The sequence below is a fragment of the Pteronotus mesoamericanus genome, unplaced genomic scaffold, assembly GCF_021234165.1.
Source record: "Pteronotus mesoamericanus isolate MK-2021 breed Mesoamerican mustached bat unplaced genomic scaffold, CSHL_Meso_final contig_82, whole genome shotgun sequence".
Taxonomy (NCBI): Eukaryota; Metazoa; Chordata; class Mammalia; order Chiroptera; family Mormoopidae; genus Pteronotus; species Pteronotus mesoamericanus.
The window spans coordinates 21489706-21513881 of record NW_026555265.1 but is presented as its reverse complement, the minus strand read 5'-3'; the positions used below and the strand labels follow the sequence as shown (position 1 = coordinate 21513881).

At 35.6% G+C, this 24176-nt stretch overlaps 1 protein-coding gene and 1 pseudogene across 1 annotated transcript in view; one reads left to right on the top strand and one right to left on the bottom strand.

The window, feature by feature from the left end:
* ROBO1 (roundabout guidance receptor 1) overlaps positions 1–24176 on the top strand; it is a 390902-nt gene that overhangs the window by 165268 nt on the left and 201458 nt on the right. The window lies entirely within an intron of this gene.
* Positions 2344–2800, bottom strand: LOC129079943 (cytochrome b5-like; annotated as a pseudogene).

The following is a 24176-nucleotide window of genomic DNA, read 5'->3' as shown; positions in this document are numbered from 1 at the left end:
AATCAATAATGGTTTATAATCCTGAGGTACATTTTGTAAAACTGATTTACATATTCTCAAGTGCTTTCAGTTGTCCTTTCCAGATAAATTCTTATGGTTTATCTGTAAGAATTATTTGCAATATTTTATAAATATATATTAAAAATTTTAAAAAACAGCCAACACATGGTAAATGTTCTCTGTATGCCAGGAATTGTGCTCAGTGTCTGTGCTGTGAGTAGTCTCCACGACTGCTGTGTAAAAGAAAGCCAGACCTTGTAAGGTTCCTGACTTTCCCAAATGCCAATCCTTATTCTCTTATCTCTAGAGCAGACAGCAATTAGATTTTCTTGACGATATCCATAATTAAGGTAACAGACATGTATTTTTAAAATATAATAATTTTGATGTGTTTAAAATGATTTGCAAGATGTATATGAAAGAGTAAAAGGTAATATGATTTGTTACCTCCTCAGGGAGGTGTTTTCCAGGCCAGAAATGGATTTTCCAGAGACAGGAACATTCTATGTTTATCTTCTAGAATCTTTTGCAATTGTGCTCTGTATCTCATAGTCTTTGTAGAACCATAAGCTGGACAAAAAAAGAGAGAGAAGGAAAGGGAAGGGAAGAAGGAAAGGGAAGGGAAGAAAAGAGGAAAGGAAAGGAAAGGAAGGAAGGAAGGAAGGAAGGAAGGAAGGAAGGAAAAAAAGGAAGAAAGAAGGAAGAAAGAACTGCATGGAGGGGATGACAGATATAATTTACTGCAGTGGGCGGAGCCCGATCCGAGAAGCGGCACTTCTGCCTGGGCATTGGTGCTCTGCGGCCTTCACAGCTGTTTCCTCTCTTACTGTTTGCTCCCCAACTGCACTATTCTTGTTCTCATTTTCCTTCTCCATACAGGGCTTCCAGATACCTTTTTGTTCTCTAAAATCCAGGAAAGATTTTGTTTTATTCTGTAGCACGTAAGTGCTTCAGTATTTTCCCTTGGACTTGTATTACTGTGCAGGAGAAGGAGTTGAGAAAGAATGAGCTATTATTTTTGTTATTTTTTGCTTGCTTTATAGCCATTACCTTGAGTCTGACTGCTTTATTCTTTTCTCATTAAACTTGTTATCTGGTTTCACGTTTAACATTAAAATTTACTAATAAATTTTAAAGCATAGATCGATATTGATGCTTCTCTTCTATTTAATAAGATACTATCATACTCTGAAATAAAGCTAATTAACCCATATTTGAAAATAAAATTTCTCAGCCAAAATCAATGCCCAATACCATGCAAAAGTGAAATTAAATTATATGTGTGTGATTATCTGTTTGTTTGTATGTTGTAATATATGAGAGTAATTGAAAACAAAAACATGAAGGGCCTACATAAAGATATTTAAGTTTCATTGTCTTAAAGGTATTTGTGAGTCAAGAATTAAATGATAAAGTTTAGGTGTTACTCATAGAAGGATGCTTTGAACCTCCTCTTAAGTCCTTTTATTCTTATGTCTTATATGCCTTCTCCTATAAAGCATACTGAGAATAGCTAGAAAATGAAGATTTTATGAGAGATTTAAATTGTTTTTTAGTTAAAAAAAATTTATCCTCATCTGAGGACATTCTTTTTTTCATTCCTTTTAAAGAGAGAGGAAGGGAGAGGAAGAAACATGGATGTGAGAGAGAAGCATCGATTGGTTACCTTCCTAACATAACCTGTGACTGGGGATTGATGCCCGAACTGGGTATCCTAAGTGTTTGGACCACGCCCAGACCTGGGATCCCGCAACCTAGATATGTGCCCTGACTGAGAATCGAACCTGCAATCTTTCGGTTACAGGATGATACTCCAACCAACTGAGCCACACAGGCCAGGGCTTATTTTATTTTTAAAATTACACATAAGCAACTCTGTGGAATATTTCTTTTCTGCTCTATGTATTTATTAGTATTCTCATAATAACTCCAAACCATCAAAATGATACTAATTTTTGCTTTGAGCACTCTCAAAAGAGAGTTACGTAAAATCACTGCCACTTAGTCAAAGATTTGAAAGTGTAGTCTTTCCTTAAAGGTCCTTTATTATTATTATTATTAATACTATTAATATTTTATATTTGAAAAGCCAGGCATTTTTAACAGATCATACTTACTGTAAGTAAATGATGTCATGGAACATTGACATTGAAATAAACTGATGAATAAAAAAGGCACACTGCAAAAGTTCAAGAGTAGAGAGGACAGAACAGTTCTTTTTGGTTTATTTTCTTTCTAATGTAGGAGGAGAAGGAAACAGTGTATTAAAATTACTTTTCAGGTGAAGGTTTCTGTCCATCAAAGTAGTTAACACTGGCTTCTTTCTTCCTGATCCAAAGCAGTCTCTTCTTTCATTGGCTTCTGAGGACGTGTTTAGTCTTTCACATGTAGAGGTGCTGCATCAGGGCCAGGGCCAGCAGTGAGATGGCTGGGATCACTCCGTTGGTCTACCAGCTGGGATTAGAGTCAGTGGTAGTAGGAAGAGTTTCCAAAGGCTTAGTTATCTTTGATCTGCCATCTGGATACAGCTCCCCAGTGAGACATGTTCAGGATAATTCTCTAGCATCTGTAGAGTGCCCAACATCCTCAAAGTTTTCAGTAGCACTGCCTCCAGCTTGATCCCATAACACTTCTTTCCCACCAGGATGTTCTTCCAAAAATGTGGTCAAATCGTACCCTTACAGTGCAGGATCAACCAGGTGCCCTTGCTGTGGCTGTGCTTCTGGATCTCTTCCGGGGTGTAGTACTTAATGGCCTTGTCCGAAGGCTCAGCCATGTAAGAATGCGGCCGGCTTCAGGCCCTGCAGGCTCCAGCCGAGCAGGGCAGAGCACAGCGTGCATCTCTGAGCAAGGCCCTGGACATTCCTCATGTCCAGGCCCGGCACCTGGGGCAAGGCAGCGGGTGCCACTGAGGGCTAATGGTCCTTTTTCACATATAGTTATAATATAACAGGTTATAATGAAGTAAGAGATAAACTGGCATGTGGGAGACCTTGGTTTTTGTCAAGGCTTCTAATGAACATGTGTTTAGGAGAACACTGCCTATATATTCTTATAAGTAAGTGAAGAGAGAAGAGAGTTGGTTAAGATCTCTTTAAGCTCTGTATTTGTAAAGCATTGCTCCACTGAACGCCACTGAACTGCTGACTCAACCTCTGGTAGAAGATCTAAAAGACACTCAAGCTTACTTTGTCCAAAACAAACACCTAAAAGACTGCTCCACTCCTAGCCTTCCCAGCTCAGTAAATAAAAATTCCACCTTCTAATTGCTGGGGTTAAGTGCCATAAAGTCATCCTTGACTCTTCTCTTTCTTTCATATGCCTCCAGTTCATCAGCAAACCCTGTCATCTGTACCTTCAACACGTGTCCCATTTTTCTGTCCCCACTTCTGTGGCAGACCGAGCCACCATTGTCTTCACCTGAACCACTGCAGTCACCACCGAAGGGGGCTCCTGCTTCCACTTCTGCTCAATTCCCACACCCCAATTTCTTCTCAAAGCAGCGAGAGTGATTCATTTAAAATATAAGCCACCTATATTTGGTTGTCTTTTCAGATCGTGTAAGTCTTGTGTGCCTTTTAAAATAGAAGTCCCTTCCTGTTCTGCTCTGAACTCAGAGATTTTCGGTCACTTTGTGTTAAAGCCAAGGTCTCCACAAGGACTTGAACCTGACATTTTTCTCTATCATCCTCCCTCCCATGGTCTCCCTCTGACCTTGCTTTTCCCACCAGGCTCACTTCTCTGCAAGCTCTCAGGACACCTTTTGCTCAGACAGACAGTTCTCTGCCCAGGTGCCCCTTGGCTTGCTCTCATACTTCCTTTTAGTCTGTTCTGCACAAAAGTCATGAAGACAGGACTTCCTGATTATCTGTGTTACAGAGCAACCTACGGCCTGCCCTGTATTCTCTAAAACCCTACCCCTGCTTTAGCTTTTCTCCTTAGCACTTACCCCCATGAGGGCAAGAACAGCATCTCTGTTGTTCACTGCTCAGGACCTAGAACAAATTTAGTTGGATGAATGATTGATTGAATGGACATATTTCCTATTGATGTTACGATTTAACTCTTTAAAACTATGTATTTTTATAGGCGTGGGTGAAGAAGTAAAGTCAACTCTTAAAACAGGCAATAGTTGTGTTAGAACTAACATAGTTCTTCAGCTGTGGAGAAAACATAAAATCAGAGAGTATTTCTTACGTCCTCCATGGTCCTATGGTTCATTTGCAGAAAACTAACAAGGTTCTTAGTATTTAAAATGCACGGGTTGGTTTTATGTTGCTTTTTGACAAATAGAAATTTAAAAAAAAATAGAAGCCTCCTTAATTATTTGATAATTTTTATTATATTTCACCAGGTTGCCCTTTTTTCCAAATGTACTGTTGTTACACACACACACACACACACACACACACACAACCCAATTATATATATAAAAGATAATACATTTAATTATCTTAAATTTTCCTTTTACTTGAAAGCAGAATTTACTGCTAATGAACAGTGAATAATTTCTAAAGCAAGATGAGCTTGCCTAGTTTTATTTTCCTCTTAAGTTAGTGTGTGGCCTTAGAGGAGTTTCATGCCCTTACCAAGCTAGGGCCCTTATCTTTAAAATCAGTGTAATAATAGATATAATAATGCTGCTCTTACCTGCCTAACTGGGTGGTTAAGGTTAATAAGATAATTGCTCTTTAGAACTTTGAAGTCCTTGGGAGGAAGGTGTTATTAATATAAGAAGAGGAGCCTTCCATTTTTCTGATATTTAAGATTAATTTGGAAAAGTGCCGTATCTAGATATCTTGCCATAGCCGCCCTAACAGCTCCGTGGACACTTGCTTGCTCTCCTGAGGAGACAACTGTTCTGAGGTGCAGCTCTAGGTACTCCACATGTTGGCACAGTTAATCTCTACAATCTACCAGCTTTACACATGTGTTCTGCCGCATAACTATTAAAAGGAAACAAAGTGTACCCTGAGACATTTCTGGCACCTATTTTGGAAGGTACACATTTGCCAAACTCCAATGTTCTATTTTAGTAATTTGAAACTCTTTCGAAGTACCTGTCCAAGGTAAACCTGGTTTTTTAAGAAGTTGTATACCATCCTGTGTATGATGTCTTTTAGTCAAGATGATGTCTCAAGAGTAGATGTCTCTAAGAATCCAAGAGGATTTCCCCTTCACTTTTTTCTTTTTAATTATTTAATTTTTCAGCCTGGAGCCTAGATTTGATTAATCGATTTTCCTGTTCTATATAGGGATTGTTTTTATTAATGCACTTTTCAAGCCGAGACACAGCATTATCGCCTTCTCGATCATTGTACTAAGTGTTGAGATCTGAGCAGGCCAGCCGTAGCAGCTGTGTTTCCCCTTGGATCTCAAGCTAAGAACTTTCATCTCCTTTGCTGTCTCAGCTGCTGGTCTGAGGCTATGGCCTTCCCATAACTCAAACCAGTTTCAAAGCAACGTAAGTAACCTCTTTGGAATGCTTTTGGAAAACCACAGAAAGGTTCTTTAAAAGTACACCACTTATATACTTTAAATGAATGTTTCCATTTTAAGGTAATAACAGCATAATGTCAGGAGTCAATGCATGGTATTTAACTACACTATGAACATAGTGTAGGCTTGTCTAGATAGACCAATTAAAAAAAAAGAAACGCAACAGCAAAGTCAAGGATTGGAATCTTTAAAATGATCTCATAGTTGTGGAATCTATGAATCAAATATTATATTTTCTACAATTCAGTTTATAAAGTAACATTTTCTATAGGCCTGAGGATTTTCTTTAAACTAAAAAAGATCATGTAAAAAGATGCCATTAGGAAAATGAAAATGGTATTAATTCCTTTTACTGAGGAGGGGAACATTTCAGACTGGACTTTGGTTTATGTGGGGGAGGGGAGGACCAAATTTGCATGCCCTTTCATAACAATTTGCTACATTAGTCCATCAATGCAATAAAACATGACTGATGAGTTATAAGATTAAAGGTCATTTCAGTGAAATTTGACATGTTCCTCCAAGTCTGGGCAAGAAGAAAAGCTTTTCATTTTTCTGTTTGTCTAGACTCCCTCCACAGAGCCAATTTTCACTGCAAACCTCACTGGTTCTGACTTTTTGGTGACTAAACTAAAGCAGGACTCCTTGATGCAGCTTGTTTGTAATTACAAAGGAGATTACAAATTTGATTTTACATTTATATCTTTCTTACCGGCTCCCTAGTGTTTAGTGGCAGGAAGAAGCCTCATTTTAGAGCCTTGGCAGAGGAAAGGAAATCTTTGGGGCTCATTTAAGTGCCTAGTTGATGCTATATAAAAAATAAGCTAAATTCCAATCTCTCAGTCTCCAAGGACCACCTTTACAAACCAGCAGAGTAGAGCATGCTACCACAGCCCAGGAAAAATAATTTACTTGCCTTAACAATTCTGAGCACATTGTTTTTTTTAGTGATTTACTGCATGGATTTTAAAGCTTTTCATTATAATCACTTGTATTACCTTATCTGGGAAGGCAGCTTATTGCAGTCTTCCAGAGCGACTGCCTGTGCTACCGGGGGATTAAACCATGTAGACATGCTATCACTTTCCCCTCTGGAGGCTCCCCAGACGTTGTGGGCATTATGTGTAGCTTCTAGTGACCTATTCTTGAACCTGTGCCATTCAAAAATAGCATTTGTTTGTGTAGTTTTTAGAGTAGCCTTCTTTTTAAAAATCTGCATGCTTCGTGAAAATACTTTCTACATGTAGTCAACTCCTTTCCAATAAATAGTTTTTTTCTTTAGAAATGTGTATATATGGTTATTTGTATATGTGTATACATATGCATATATACACACACACACATTATGCTAAGGGATACATACATAAAGGATAATAGAAATAGAAATATAGGTACATAAATAGAAATATAACATAAGGTACAAATGTGAACCAAACATACAATTTTAAACATTACAGCAGCCACATTTTTAAAAAAAGGTGAAAAGAATCTCAATAACATATTTACCTCAAAATCCAAAATAGTGGCATTTTAATGGGTGATTAAAATAAAAATTATTAATGAGATCTACATCCTTTTTCCATACTGTTTACAAAATCCATGTGAATTTTATACTGACAGCACATCTTAATCTATAGTAGTAAATAAATTTGCATAGTTAGTGGCTACCTGTTAGCACAATGACCCAGATTTACTACAAAACTATTTTGAAGTGAGTCCTTAGGTAGAGTCTTAGAATTCTAACCAAATAAAATTTTGACCAATCTTTTTGTTGTTGTTTAACATTTTCCAAGTATAACTTATGTTTAGTCATGTGTTCTTTTCACAAAATTACTTTAGACATAGACATATCTTTTAAAAAAGCATTGACCCATTAAGATCATACACACTCTTATTTGGTGGTGCACTTAACCCTACACGCTTCCTTTTCCAGAGGCTGGTTTGGAGGAATTTTAAGACATTACCCTTACCCACGTGGAAGCTGGATTCATTAATTAGTAAACCATGAGGCCATCCTGACTTCCATGTTATTCACAGAATGTATGCTTTCTTGATTTTATTCAAAAATACATGGAAAAACTTGCATTTAAATTATTTTAAATGGTAGGGCCTGACTTTAAACCTGTATTTTGCGATATTTATACTGAGCACTGTGATCCAAGACAGGCGGATTTTCAGGTGAGATGAAAGAGCAGAGAGGACTATGTTTCCCTGAGCACACGGTTTCCCTGACCCCTCTAAATGATTTGCCCTTTGCTCATAAATCTTTCGTCATGGTCAACACAAAGCCTGGTATTGATTTGCCAGGGAACTATCTTGTCATCTCCGGGCTTGGGTCCTTTGACCTTTTATTTGTTCCTGTAAAATTTGGTGTATCACAAACTTCTTTTCAAATGGTCCTCTAAACTTTGAAAGGCCAAGAGGTTCTGTGGGAATATATTAAACAGTTGGATAATCCAGTAAAGGAGGTAAAAAATAACAACAACAACAACAAAACTTAAAACAGGTAAAGGTCAAAAAATCCTTATTAAGTCCAAAAATCTCTTAGGAAAGGACTCAGAAGAAGGCCCAAGTTCAGTTTGATCCTAGCTAAATTCACTATAACTCTCTTAGGAAAGCATATAACATATACATTTCCTTCATAGTAGGTGAGTGGGGGACAAAGTGAATTTTAAAATGTGACTCCTAAGGAATGGAAAGGAAGCATAAACACAATTTAAACAAGTGCAGTGCATCTAAATGAGATGATAACACTTTATTTCTGAAAATACTGGTATTAATACAAAGACATTTCAGTGAGCCTGAATAGTCTTCTTGGTGCTGTTTGTCACACACATGTAGGTAAACTCTACATGCTCTGCTTTATAGGTAAGCTAAAGAGAGTTTAATGAAATAAATGTGGAATCAGGATTTCAGTTTTCATTTACCATATTTCATTTCCTTTCATTCAGTTTATTTAGAGTGTAATTTATTATACTGGCTACCAGATAATTACTCTGCTAACTATATATTTTATTCCTGTAAAGAGATTCCTCTTGAACTTTAGTTTCTGAAATTACACTCTGCTACATGTATGTCTATAAAAATGAATGAAAGTTAGCTTTCATTTTATATTGTGTCATTTGTTTCCAGACCATGACATAGCTCTTATTAAAACTTTTGGAGAAATAGATTGCTGTTGAAAAATGCTTTCTCTAAGACATGTTTCCCTAGTACCTATTTGTCCCAGGTGAAGCTACAATGCTCTTTTCTGTACAAGTATAACTAAATAATGGGATACCCAAGTGCTTTTGGAGACTTATAAAACAAGAATGTTGGATTAAATACATACATATATATACATATGCGTGTGTGTGTGTGTGTGTGTGTGTGTGTGTATATGGTGCTTCATTCCTCCTTAACATTTTTCTTTGTTAAGATGAATGACATTGCTGGAAGGGGAATCGTGGATTTTTATTCGGCTTCATGCAAGGAAAGTCTCAGTCTCCTAATCAGGGAATAAATGAAGCACTGATTTTTAACTCTGAAAACGAGATCATTATTTTAAATTCAATTGTTTAAGTAGTTGACATTCACACAGTTCAATATTCAAAAATTTTAAAAGTACCTATAGTAAAAGTATTCCTACCTCTTAGTTCTCCATAGAAATCCCCCAAATTACTAGTTTTGAAGGGATCCTTGCAGATATAATTTTAAGCATATTAAAGTAAATGCATGCTTATCATATAAAAGGCAGAATATTATACATACTGATATTAGTACATAGGAAATTTCTTATTCTTAGGTGGATAGCATTCAGTCATGAGAGTAGTATATTCTATATCCAGTTTCTTCTTAATAAACCTTTATGTGATTTCCAATCTCTTTTCTCTGGCAGTCTATAGTAATCCTGTACAAATTTCATTTTACAAGTGTGAAAAATTATCAGTAAGATAAATTTCCTAGAGTTACCACCATTTCAAAAAGTAGTTCTCCCTTCATTACTTCCACTCCATTTATGGCCAATATCAGGTAATTGGATTGAGGCAAGTGTCTCCAGTTCTGAGCATCATACTGCTTTGCTATTTATTTGTTATGGTCAAAACACTGCATAGACCTTGTACTTGTTCTGACTGAGGAAGGGAGGGGTTCCTTTATGTTTCACCTGGGACCCAGTCCCAACACTTGACTGATCCTCCTTTAAGCGCAAAGAGTCTAGCAATAAGAAGCTGTCTAATGTTAAGGCCTGCTGTTGAGATGAATGAATGCCCAGTTTCTTCTATGTTTTTTTCTGTGGTTTATGTATGCTCTGATAATTGAGAATCGAATATAGTTTAGTTTTACCTGCGATTTGGTTTAGTCCGTGATCCCTTCTCCTTGATGTTTTAGATAAACTGAGGTTGATTTTGTGTTATTAGTGTATATTATTGTGTCAGCGTATAATATTGTATATTGGCATCATAAATAATGAACTACAATACTTTATTCACTTCTCATAATTCAATTATTAGAATTAAAAGGCTTATTGCTATAGTTACATCAGTATAAGTAGAAATTAACATTAATTTATGGTTCAGTATTTATTTCAATTATGTGTTTTAACCATAGGATGTAGGAATTACAGTAGAGTGACTCAATTACTGCCTTTTCATTACTGCACTTTGTGTAAGTGTGACTTCATGCCTTGGTTTTCTCATTTTAAGATGTAGGTAGTAACAGTGCTCAGCTCAAAGGATTGTGAGATATGAATGAATGAAGGCATAAAGTACTGAAACTAATTGATGGCACGCAGTAAGTCTTCAGTAAATGGTAGTGATTTTTTTTTTATATCATCACATTCCAGATTCAGATAATTTGATAGGGGGTCAGTATAGCTGGTACACTGGTTTTATCTCTGGGCTATTTGTTCCATATGAAGGTACAATTTTACTCACTTTCAGATATCACCAGATCACTGGTGGTTTTTTTTTGAAACTCTGAGACCATATCTATTTCTTTTGGATGATCAGGACAGCTGAACATCTAATCCATTCATTTTCGTCCTCATTGTGATTGAAACAGCTGAATCCATCATGCAATGATTTGCTTTGATCATTAAGACAGTCAAAATGAAAGCATTGGCCATGCTGCCTAAGGTCCATTTATTTTGGAAATAACTTTTGACAGGTCAGACATAGTCCCATATTGCTTTCCTGACATTTCATTGATATCTTGTGTGGCTTCTGGTAGCATATTCATCATTTATATAATACACACTTTTGTTATCATTTGTTCTCTGTTATCTTAATAAATGTAAACAGATGATTCATGAGAGTGATTCACTCAGAGCCATTTTAGCTGCAGATGGCCTGGGAGGCAACAGAGGAGGTGGCATATTGTGCTTTCGTTGCTGATTGGTCTGATCTAAGGGCTGAGGATAGTTTAAATGAGAGCAAACTGAAGTGATTCAAGGAAAGACATGGTTTTTATACATAGTGACAAGTACACATTGTTTACTACATAGTGACAAGCATAGGATTTTCAGTTTGTAAAGGTTTAGTTTGAAGTGGATATGATTGGAGGTGATAAACTTATGCTGCTACGGACCTGACCAGTGTGGCTCGGTTGTTTGGGCATTGTCCCACGAAGGTGAAGGCCCCCGTTTCGACTCCTGGCGGCAGAGCACATGTTGTGGTTCCTTCCCCAGGAGACCACTGATGGGGTTTTGCACATCTATGTTTCTCGTTCTCTCTTTACCCTCTCTTCCCCTCTCTCTAAAAATAAATAAATAAAACCTTTAAAAAAATCATGCTGTTACTATGATAAACATGAGTTTGTTTCTATTGAAGGGGCTTTCATAATTTTTTTTTAGAAATTAGTTTCAAAAATAATTATTTACTTAATAGTGCTATTGTTTATACTTTTCTATCCAAATAGATATTTACTGTGACAGGTGTTACTGGAAAAAAATATGCATTGTAAACCAACACAAGTCCCTGGGCTGGGTAAGGCCACCAATTTTGTACGTGTACGTGTACACACACATGCACAGATGCACACACAGATAGGATCAGGTGATCAAATGCTAACAATCAAATTTTTGTTTTGAATGTTGCGTGACTGTGAGGATGAAATGCAATGAATCCTAGCCTTTACCTATGTGATGTCTTCTGAGGCATTTAGCGATTCAGATCAGTAGGAGGGCTTTGATTCTCAGCTGAGGTAGATTTCAGAAAAAAGATAAGCCCAGGAAGAAAATGTCTCAGTACCTCTGGAGAAAGTTTTTTGGTTTGTTTATCAAACAAGGTTATGCTTTGCAATAATGGAAAAGCCTTAGGAAAAAAAAACCTTTAAAATTTAAATTTAATCAAGAAAGTGCCAGAAATGTTTATGTGGGGAAGTGTGGGATGGGGGATAAAGTTGAGAATCCCCTTCTCTTTTTGACCACTTTAAAAAAAAAATAAGATTCATATGTAAGTAGAATAATTGCAAATAGTGATTGGCTTTGCAAGTAGTCCCATCAAATAACAATCCAGAAGGAAGCGAGCTGGACGAGACTGTTGGAAATGTATTGATCCTTTAGCACACAGAGATTGTGTTCGCTGTCAACATGACCTTTAATTATGATGGGCAGCTCTTTTTTTTGTAGTTTCTTTCATAATGGCCATTTGTGGAAGCAATGAAAAGGGGGCACAGAAAGGTTAACTTGCAGGGTTTTTTTCAGTCTGAATTAAACTTTAAAAAATCTGAATAATACCCAAGATGTTACTATATTCTTTGAATTTAAGAAGAGCAGTCTTTCTTATATATAAATGTGTTTAGCACTATTGATAATCTTGAAATCACTTAGAATTTCAATACAGTCCATAAAGACAGACATCTAATGCTAAAAATGTTAAGGTATATTTGTAAAAGTGGGAATTTAATTGGATAACATTTGGTTAATAGGTGGAGATTTACCACCTTTATAATCAGAAGTTATCTCATTACACAGCATGCATGCGTTTTTCCATCCAGTTATCTGATATTTGATGTTCCTCTTTCATGGTGTGTGCGTTTGTGCACACAAGCATGCATGTCTGTGTTTTGCTTTATAATTGGTCCTGCATGTTTTTTACTCTTTTGTATATTTTATGTTTTTGTGTCTATAAAGAATTACTTTCTTTGTATTCTTTACTGCTTACATATAGGACAGAAAAACACATTCAGTCTTCCTTATTCAGTTTGAATACTTTCTTATATATTCTCATTAATTGTCAGTTGATTAGTTGATTTTTTTTAGTTGCCACTGAATTGCTTATATCATGAAAAATGATCATTTCCTATTTATCAATATCTGTACTTATCATATTATTTCCTGTCTAATTGCTTGGGGTAGCACACTGAGAAGAACATAAAATAATAATTGTGATAGCAATTTCTTTCTGAATTTAGTAATATTGTCTCACTGTTATGTATGTTTAGCTATTGATTTCATAGAAAGTATCCATTTTAAATCATATTAAATAACTATGTATTTTTTTACTTCTTTGAACAGTGTTCTATTAACCAAAATATATATTCAGTCAAAATTCCCACTGGTTGGCCGTGTCACAGAAGAGACTTTTTAGGCAGATTCTCCATTGTTCAGGAAACTTTACTCATACATTTGTCTATTAATTCAATAAAGATACCAATAAATTATTCTTTACTGAGCTTCAATATTCGCATTTGGAGTTAGGGATCACTGACACAATAAACAATATGTAACGAATCACAATGATTAAGTGATTTTAAATTCTGATGAACTTTGATAAACCCACATTTATTTTGAGTGATTGTTCCATGCCATTACTTTACATCTGTGTTAATTAATTTGCTAATTTTAATTCCTTTAACATATCTATTTTGTATTGTTTGATTTCTCATGTTTTTCCAGTAGAACAATCATGAGTTTAGGGTAAGGACTAACTGGATAGATATATTTTTCAATAAATTAACAGAAAGTTGTATAGATGCCATTGTGAGTTCTTTTTGTGGTGTTCTGTGAATCTCAAAAGATGCTATGTTCTTTCCTTTTCTTTTAGGTTAAAAGAAAAGAATATTAGAAATTAATAGGTTTGAGCCCAGAAATTTAAAATTGTTATTTTAAAATATTTCTGAGTCTTCTCTTATATCAAAAAGAGACTTTCTTTTAACTCAATTTTATGGGAGAAAGAAAGAAAATTTTTGAGGAGTATGAATCTTCTTTATGATCATGCAAGCCTGCTCACCCAATTATTCAGCTTGTTGTGCAATTTTAATCAGCCAGTGATTATTTTACTGCATTTTCTTGGCTTAACCTTAGCGGTAAGTTATTATTATTTATTATTGTCAACAATTTCTATGTGACAGTTTTCAATTGAAACTGTTAAATATGCATTTCATGCTGTCTAAAGGAATTCCTAAATGGTACATTTCATAAGAGATTTGATAAAAGCTCTGAAAAAGAGCCAAACTTCGCTTTTAGAAGTGAAACAGGGAAATGCAGGCATTTCTAAGCATTTGTTTACAAAACTCTATCATAAGTATATTCCATTGTTATTTGATAGAATAAAAGTGATCATTTGGTTTAGGCAACATTGTTTGCTTCATTATGTATTTTATTTATTTTTAGCCTACTAAAAAATAGGTATTAAAAATGCTATCCCTAGAATTAATTAATTAATTAGAGTCTTTTCTAAGATGGGAATAGTTTTAGTGTAAAATCTGAATATATGACAACGGCTTTTAAAATATTTAATCTGACTGTTTTACTACATTGAGATGTAGAAAATTAATATTGCAGTTAGAAATACAATGGAATGTGCATTTCCCAGTTGATTAAATGTAGGAATTTATAATTTGTAAGTTGATACAATTTCTTAGACATATTGTCTGCCTAAAACCATGGGTGTATCATTTCCTGGTAGGATTTTTACCTAGAAACTACTGGTTTGTATTACAATTTTTAGTGCTCCCTGTAGGAAATGTAGCGGACAGTATTGTAATGTGAAGAATATAGGCCACTGTGTCATAGCAGTTTCCTAGTGTTGTTTTCATTTGGAGACATTAATAATGTTGCTTATAAACCTATGGCACTAAATCACTGTCTCTTAAAAATGTCATGTTCAGGTCTCTTGTTTGCCAAGTTATAAATCTCACTTCTGAGCACTTTTCTGTGTCTTTACTACCAAATGCTTATCTTGATGTTTTCTTGGGATAATTTACTTTTCTATTGATTGCCCTTTGTTTCATCTAGAAAAGCAAAGTAAGACAATATTTGGAGATTATTTTTAAATACCTAATTTGTAGTGAGATTATAGAAGAAAAAATATATTTCAGTTCCTTAAAATGTGGGACTTGAGGAGATGATTCAGTTCCTTGAGGAAGGTCCTCTAACATAATTAATTAAAAAGCTGGATGATAAAAACAACTGTTTAATATAGAATAGCATTGATACATCTTCTGGTTTAACTCTGTTACAATAGTCAGTCTGAAAAGTGTTAAATCTCACTAGTAAAACAAGTTTGCTGTATTGTTTTTAAAGCTTTTGTTGGAGATAGAAGCTTTACTCTAGATTTTTTAATGTCATGGCATTATATATACAGACATTTACATTTTAGGAAAAATACTTATTTCTGTAATTAACATGAGAGATGGAGAACTTACTCTGTACTAACAGTCTATAATAAGGTGATTATAATATTCTAGAAATATAACTCTTTAAAATATTTTCAGGACAGGTTTTAAAAACTCAAGTCCAACAATGATTTCAAAAAATTTAATTACCTTTATTGTAAACCAGGTCAGTCTCTTAGATCAGCTCAGTTTGATAGTTCATGGACAGTTATTCAAGGCCGATAAGGAAAAGTATGAATGGATTTAATAATTTTTGCCTTTTAATACTTGGTTTATATTTTTAAAATAATTTGTTTCCATATTAATAGATTAGATTACTAAATAGTTTAAGCACCTTGATCATGACATTAATGAGGTTATGAGATCACTGTGGAGGTATTGGCGATGTACTTCAAATAATCAAATATGAAAAACTCACTTTGCTTTCGTGTCCTTTTCTGCATTCATTTGCCTTCCTCAAACAGTTTCATCTTCTGCTTCCTCTGGCCCTCAACTCTCTCAAGTTCAGATCTCACCTCCTGTCTTCTGTAAATATACCCCAGCCTTGCACATACAAAATCACTACCTCAGCAACGTACTATATCTCAGCAACAAAATATATGTCTAGGTCCCATAATCTTCTCTTTCTCTCCCCATTTCTTCCCCACTCTCTCTTCTTTTATTAAGACTTTTTGAAAGTATGGTGTACCCTAATTATTTTTGGTTATTAACCTTCCATTCTCTAGTGAAAACTGCTGTAATCTGATTTCAGTCACCATCACTTCATTGCAACTCTTCTTAATTAGCTTACTAATGTCCTTCTCTATACAAGCATATCAGTGATTGTATTTCAGTTATCTTACTGGATCTCTCTATTCTATTTTATATTTTCATAATCTTATTTCTTTAGATTCTGTGAAATTCCATCCTCTAACATTAGCTCACTGTTCCTTTCCTCTGCTTACTTCAGAACTGGTGTTCGTCAAAGGCCTGAACTTACCCATTGTTTTGTTGTTATTTTATTTTGTTTTATGTGTTTATATTTTTACACACTCTTCCTGGTTCAACTTATGTAGAATTGTAGTATCAAACATGGCACTGATTTCCAAATTTATCTTTTTCCAGATCTTTCCAAGTTATCTCAAAATTTTTGCAGTCAGGTACCTGTGGTCCTCTTTTGCTTTATTCACCATAATTTTCTAAATCATAGGCAGCACATATGGAATATTTACTGTACATCAGGCCCAGTACTTTTTGTTTTACTTTACTTATCATACAAACAATACTAATAAAAAAAGTCCCAAACTGAAATCTATATAATTATCTTTTGTTGTCTAGTATTCTCTTTATCATTTATTAGCACAGCCATTTACCTGATCATTTAAACTAAAAAACAAAATGAACAAAAAACAACAACAAAAATCAAGAGTAATCCTTTGCTTTTTCCTCGCTGAACTCCTATTCCCCACATCTAATTAGATATTAAGCACTAATTTATAAATTAATTTTTATAACAATTTTCACCCATTTCTTTATTCTTATTTTTCACTGCCCTGCATTAAGCCCTTATGATCTCTCATCTGGACTATTATAACTGTGCTTCCACTGATACCCCTTTGAAATCAATCCTGCATAGAGTGGCCACCATGATCTATCTAGAATGGAAATCTGATCACACCATTTACTTGTTTAAACATTTGGTTTCTAATTACCTACAGGATAAAGTCCAAGATCCTTAACATGTGATATGCAGCTCTCTGTTATCTTGCCCCTGCTAGATCTATGGCCTCATCTCTAGTCATCCCGTCCCTCCCACCTCATGCTGTACTAAAAGTTAACTGTTAATAGTTCTCTGAATACACTATGTTGTTTGTTTTATGTTTCTCTTTGGGTTGTACTCTATGCCTGCAGGGTCTCCTTTTGTGAATTTATATTTTTACTACTATCCTCAAAGGTACTTCCTTCAAGATATTTTCCCTACCTAACCCTGCTATTGACTTGCTACCTAATACTGGGTGGAAACGATGTGAACTGCGTCCTATTTTTCTTTGTCTAAGTGGCTCTTAGCACAATGTTAGCATTTAGTTCATACTTAACAAACATTGGTTGAATAAATGAATGAGTGAAACCATGAGTAAGTCAGTTATCCTCAAGAATCACTATATAGCAATCAAAAGCAGATGTCAGAGAGTTCATGAGGTTAGCCTTCAACTGAATAAAGGAGAAGAAGGAGCAAGATAATCCGAGGCCTCTGTGGCTCAGTAATTTTGGTTGAGATGTGCTTTAAAGGTGGAGCATATGTGCACCTGCATAAATACCTGTGTTTACACAAAAGAACAAAGGATGAATCAAAGAAAAAAAAATTGAGTTTAGAGAGGAAAAAGACTGTGGAGAAAGGTTACTGAGTGAGACCATAAATTTAAGAAGTAACTAACGCTGGATTATCCATGAGCTATTGAATGGAAAAAATGAATCTATTTTGACTGAATAGAAGGATGTATGGAGTTCGGTGAGTGATTACTTTTTTTTATTCTGAAAATTACAATATCCTCAAAAGTAGAAAAAGGAGTAAAATTAACTTCCATGTGTCCACTACTAAGCCTTAAAAATTATCAGTATTTTATTACTTTGATTTGTCATTACCTGCTTCCCTTATCTCCAGACACACCACACACGTCTAGTGAGTGGTTCTGAGTGGTGAGTTCCTGGAGGACATTATGTTAAGTGAAATAAGCCAGCAACAGAATGGCAAATACTGCATGATTCTCCTTTCATGAAGTATCTAACCTAGTCACACTTACTGGAATAGAGTGGAATGATGGTTGCCGGATATTGGGGGAAGGGCAAGTGTGGAGTTGTTGTTAATCAGAAACAAAGTTTCAGTTATGCCAGATGAGTGTGAGTTCTAGAGATCTGTTGTACAACATAGTGCCTAGAGTTAAAAATTAAGAGGGTAGATCGGATGTTAACTGTTCTTACCACAAAAAGTTAACATCAAAGGGGCAGGAGGAAAACTCGACAGTGATGGGTATAAGTATTAGTTTTGATTGTGGTGATTTCATGGGGGTATGCCTATGCCCAAAATCATCAAATCGTATGCATTAAACATGACCAATTTATTTATATGTCACTTCTCCCTCAAAAAAGCTATTTTTAAAAAAGTAAGACAAAATACTGCCTGATGCCACTCTCTGATGGGTAGAATAATCTGATATCTGCTCTGTACACTCTGCAGCATTGGACATTTGTTTAGTTTATTTATTTATTTTTTTGCATTTTATTGGTTATGCTATTACAGTCATCCTGGTTTTTCCCCTTTTGGCCCCTTTCCACCCAGCAACCCCAGTCCCTCAGGCAATCCCCCCACCACTGTTCATGACCATGGGTTATGCATATAAGTTCTTTGGCTACTCCATTTCCGGTACCGCATTGTGCATCCCCATGGCTATTTTGTAACTACCTATTTGTACTATTTAATCGCCTCACCTCTTCACCCATTCTCCCCCACCCCCCGAGCTGGCAATCATCAAAATGTTCTCCGAATCCGTGATTCTGCCTCTGTTCTTGTTTGCTTAGTTTGTTTTTTAGATTCAGCTGTTGATAGATATGTGTATTTTGCCATTTTGTTGTTAATAGTTTCGATCTTCTTTTTCTTAAATAAGTCCCTCTAACATTTTGCGTAACAATGGTTTGGTTGTCGTGAACTCCTTCAGTATTTTTTCTTTTCTGGGAAGCTCTTTATCTGCCCTTCAGTTCTAAATGATAGTTTTGCTGGGTAGAGCGATCTTGGCTGTAGGTCTCTACTTTTCATGACTTTGAATATTTCTTGCCAGTCCCTTCTAGCCTGCAAAGTATCTTTTGAGAAATCAGCTGACAATCTTATGGGAACTCCCCTGTAGTTAAGTAACTTCTTTTCTCTTGCTGCTTTTAAGATTCTCTCTTTATCTTTAACCTTTGGCATTTTAATTATGATGTGTCTTGGAGTGGGCCTCTTTGCATCCATCTTGTTTGGGACTCTGTGCTTCCTCAACTTGCATGTCTATTTCCTTCACCAAATTAGGGAAATTTTCTTTCATTATTTTTTCAAATGGATTTCTAATTTCTTGCTCTTTCTCTTCCCCTTCTGGCACCCTTTTGATAAGAATGTCAGACCTCTTGAAATTGTCCCAGAGGCTGCTTATGTTTTCCTCATTTTTTTGGATTCTTTTTACTCCTTGTTGTTCTGATTGGTTGTTTTTGCTTCCTTATGTTCCAAATCATTGATTTGATTCTTGCTTTGAAGCCAAACTGTTAATCTAGGCTGGCTGCTGCTAATGCAGTGCCTGGGGCTCACTGAAGCCAGCTGTTGCTTATTTGAGAGGATTTAGGAAGTTGTGAAGCATGAGCTAAGACCAGCCATTCATATGGAAAAGGCGCCTGTAAATTGGGTGGGGCAGAATCCCTGGGAATTTCCTTGGCAGGTCAAACAATGTTAGCCAGGTTGATGGAGTCTCAGGTGTGGCAGCAGCTTGCTGGCTCTGTGGGGGGAGGGTTTAGAAAAGGGTCAATGGCTTCTGCTCACCTTGATGCCACCCTTCAGTTCCCCCCTGTATGCCACTGGTGTCTTTCAAGATGTTACCCCAGTTCTGGAGCTCAGAGAGAGTGAGTTTGAGTAGCTGAGTCAATGTGTGGGCTTTTTAAGAGGAACTACTTGGGGCTCCAGCAGTTTCTTCCACCAACTCAGTCCCTACTGGTTTTTGCAGCCTGAAGTTGTGGGGACTTACCTTCCTGGCACTGATGGCCTGGTGTAGGGTTGGGACTCCTCACTCTTGAGATATCCCTCCTGAATTTTTATCCACCACACATGGATGTGGGACCGGCCTTGTTCCACATCCGTACCCCTCCTAGCAGTCTAGATAGATGTGGTTTCTTTAATCCGTGGTTGTCAGATTTCCATTCAGCTTGATTTTGTAGTTGTCAGATTTCCATTCAACTCAATTTCTGACAGTTCTGAATGATGGCTGTTCTATATTTTAGTTGTAATTTTAATGTGGTTGCATAAAGAGGTGAGTCATTTCTGCCTGTGCCTGCATCTTGACTGGAATCATAGTGGTTTTTTTAAACTATTTAAATACTACAGTAGGAAATACTGAGAAGTAGAATAGAGATAAATTCACTTAATCATCCCTTTTACATGCAGTTCACATTAAAAATAAGTATCAAAAAATACCAAACAATTATTTGCAAGATGTTTTTTATCCATCTATTTAAATATTTATAGAAGAACTTTTAATGTCATTTTTAAGACAATTCATCTCTGGTATTTGTGTTACCAAAATGATAGAAATCATTACTGTTATTTATAATCAGATTTGCCCACATGTCTGTGAAGCACTTTGCCCAGGAATATGGCCCTGTAGTTAGAATCCAGGTTTGCCAAAGAAGGACTTGTGGGGTGGCGTCAATCGGTAAATATTTAAGCTATGTTCTAAATATATTTCTAGGTTTATTTTCTGGAAAATTTCTGCCAGAAATTCATGAGAACCTGGTTTTATTCTTTAAAACCTGCCCCTAGTCTTTAAAAGAATGATTGAATGAGTCATTCCATTGGGCCTCCTTTTTTAATCCAAAATTAAGTATTATGGTCCCCAAGGTTTCTGCCAGCATAGGAGCATGCAGCATATATCTGTGCTGAAGTCATGAAGTAACATAGTCAGCAGTGTCAGCTACATCGGGCGAGACAGCAGTATGAGGGGTGAAGTCTTCTGACATCGAAGTGGGTCATTATTCTGTTATAACCTGAGGGTGAGAAATGTAGGGGCAGATATTAAATGCTTTAACAAGGACCAAGGACAGATGAGATACACATAGAAAACAAAATGGAACTGGATATACTGAGTGGGTCTTTGTCTCCACTATGGATGAATTTGTTTTTTTGACTTTTAATTGAGATTAGCTGATGATTAAAAAAGTCCACATTTGGATTTGTATTACCTTTATTTTATACAAACTTACCTTATCTATGAAAATTGGATAGAAAACACTAAAAATCTACCCATCGCTTTTTTATGCTGCCCAATCCTTTCTTTTATTTTAAAGTTACTATATCCCATGATTCTTACATACTCAAGAAAAGAACATTCAGACATTCCAAAAATGGTAGCTAGTATTTCCATTATGAACTATGTGAATGCAAGAAATTATCTGGCTCTTATATACACAGAGAAAAAAAGACACACAACCAAGTCTAAATAGAATTTCTCCCTCTAGGGGAAGGTAGAACTGTTTTTATCTGCAGCCCTCTTCTTATCTCAAGAGGGAGCTTTATGGTCTTTTTAAAGAGTGAAAACAGACCACTTTAGGAAAATGGTAGATGTGAAAATCATTAGCTCTTGATGACATGTCCATGTTCGTGTTATCACAGACCTCTCCTCATGTTGAGGGGAGGGGCATGTAAACACTGTCTGCCTCTTATTACCTAGTACATAGATGTTTTGAGGGCACAAAAAGTGGACTAGGTGCAAGAAAGGTGTAAGTACAAGTTGACAGTTAATCCTGACCTGTCCACTTAGATTTTGAACAATGCTACTAGCAGAAAAGGAAGATATCAATAAAGTTTAATAAGTATCTTTAATCTATTTGATTTTCGAGATATATTAAGAATTACATTTGCTTCTTGAAAATAACTAAATATTATTATAAACTGTAATACTTCAAAAACCTTTCCCAGTCAAGTATTTACTGAGGACACACTATTTCAGATATGGTTTGAAGTTTCCTTTTAGGTTTGTTTTTAAAGGGAATTATACAATATAATTGCAGATTTGTTATTCAGCATATTGTACATGGAAGCTAAATATTATATTTTTATTACACTATTTAAAAACCCTGGAATATTAGCGTCTTTCCTAGTGAATAATTCCTTACACTTCACCTGGTTGCAAACCACTATGTTCTCAGGTTATTGAACTTTCCTTAATGCTATTTCATGATCTAAGTGTTTCCCTGAGAAACATTTTCCATTATTTCCATCATAAAAACAGCTTACTGTGAAAATATATGAGAATTCTTTTTTTATGGTTAGCTAGTTGGTAAACTGCCTGATTGCATGCTTTTTACTAGGTAATATTTCTACAAATTTGATTAATGTAATCTTAGATTAAGAGCTTTCCCACTGGGGAGCCACCTATTATAGCGGAAAAAGCACAAAACACCAAGTTTTCCAATGTGGCCCATGCCTAATAAGCTGTGTGACTTTTGTCAAGGGCAATAACTTGCTCATCTAGAAAATGAGGAACATAGTTTAGAAATATTCCGAGATCCCTTTAAAGTTGCTATATTCCATGATTCTTACATACCCAAGTGATCAAAATCATGAGATAATGTATTTTAGGATTTAAAATAAAATAGTAACTTCGTTGGAATTAAACTCATGCACCTATCTTTTTTCCCCATGTGTACATATGTGATGGAATCATTTATTTTAGGGTTAGTATGGTAGCATGAAACTTGTCTGCCAGTAAATTATTGTTCTTATGCTTGGATCTACGCAACATTTTCCTAGGTCATTAAACAAACATCTTCAAATGAAGACCACAGTAATAAATTAATGTATTCTAGCAGGCAATCTGTTCCACTGACCACCTTTTGCCCTATTGAAAATTCTCAGGAGCTTGTTAAAAAATTGGCCTTTTACACAAGATAAAACTACATTCTGGAAGACTAAATATGCATAACGTGGACCTGAAAAATGCAACATCAGGGAAAATCAACAGAGAGAAAATTAATTTTATGCTGTGAAGAATAAGTAAAATTTATATTGCAGCCATTTTTTTTTTTAACTGCTGGATAAACTAACCCATCTTCCAACTTCCGATACTTAACCTTCTCTGACTACAAAGCAAAATAACCTAGCTACAGATTTTGAATTTAATTTAAGCCCTTGGGTGGTTGTATATCAAAATGTTGATAGCAACTTGTGGTGTTGTTTTTTTTTCATAAATAAAATCTTTTAGCATCATTTGATGGTTAATTTTATGTGTCAAATTGGCTATTCCTTGGTTCCCACTTATTCGGTCAAACATCTGTCTCGATGTTGCTGTGAAGGTAATTTTTAAATGAGATTACATTTAAATCAGTAGACTTTGAGTAAATCAGATTACCTTGTGTAATGTGGGTGTGTCTCGTCAAATCAGTTGAGGGCTTTTAGAGAAATGACTGTGATCCCCTAAGAAGGAGGTCAGTCTTCCTACAGACTGCCTTTGCACTTAAACTGCAACATCGGAAAGACACCACACACCATGAGTTTTGTTTCTCTGGAGAACCCTGATTAACAGACATGAAAAGGACTTGATCTGCAATTGTGGATTTGAAGTAATAGGAAGACCACTGGCGCTTGCTTACTTTATGGACTTAGATTAGTCTCTTAACTTTCTGGGCTTTCAATTTCTTAATTATTACTTCAGGATATTGGAATAGATATGTCACTTGTAACATTTTGATGCCTTCAGAAATAAAATAATATGGTGTAGCACAATAGAGAACCACCTATATTCTCAAAGGAAAAATCGAATGATAGATTTACGTGTAGTAAGGCAAGAAGTCCCAGTCCAAAAAAAGCTTAACATGCGATTACTAATTATAGCTTACTGTTTAAACATAATATTTGACAAAATTTACTACAATTCCATACATCTCTTATTATTTTCCTACCCAAGTGAAACATTTCCATGAGATATTCAGTTGGAATCAAAATGAACTCTTTCTGTATGCCTAGTTTGGATTATAATTATATTATATTTGAGGCCTATGTCTATTACTAATGTCAACATTTCATTTTTATTTCATGTATATTTGTATAAAATATGAGGGAGACTGAAATACACATGCACAATCATATAAAAAATAGAGGATAATCGCTGTCCGGAAAAGTATGGCAACAGCTGCCGAGTTTAAAATGTCAGCTGCCGGGTTGTGTGACCATACCGTTACTTCACCTGAAGGCGCTCACAATACAAAGAATAGTTTGCGGATGTCAGTATATAATGCGTGAATGCATAGGGTGTATGAGAGAGGAACATGACAAAATTGCAGACTAAAACAGAACTGCTCCGTTTGAAGCA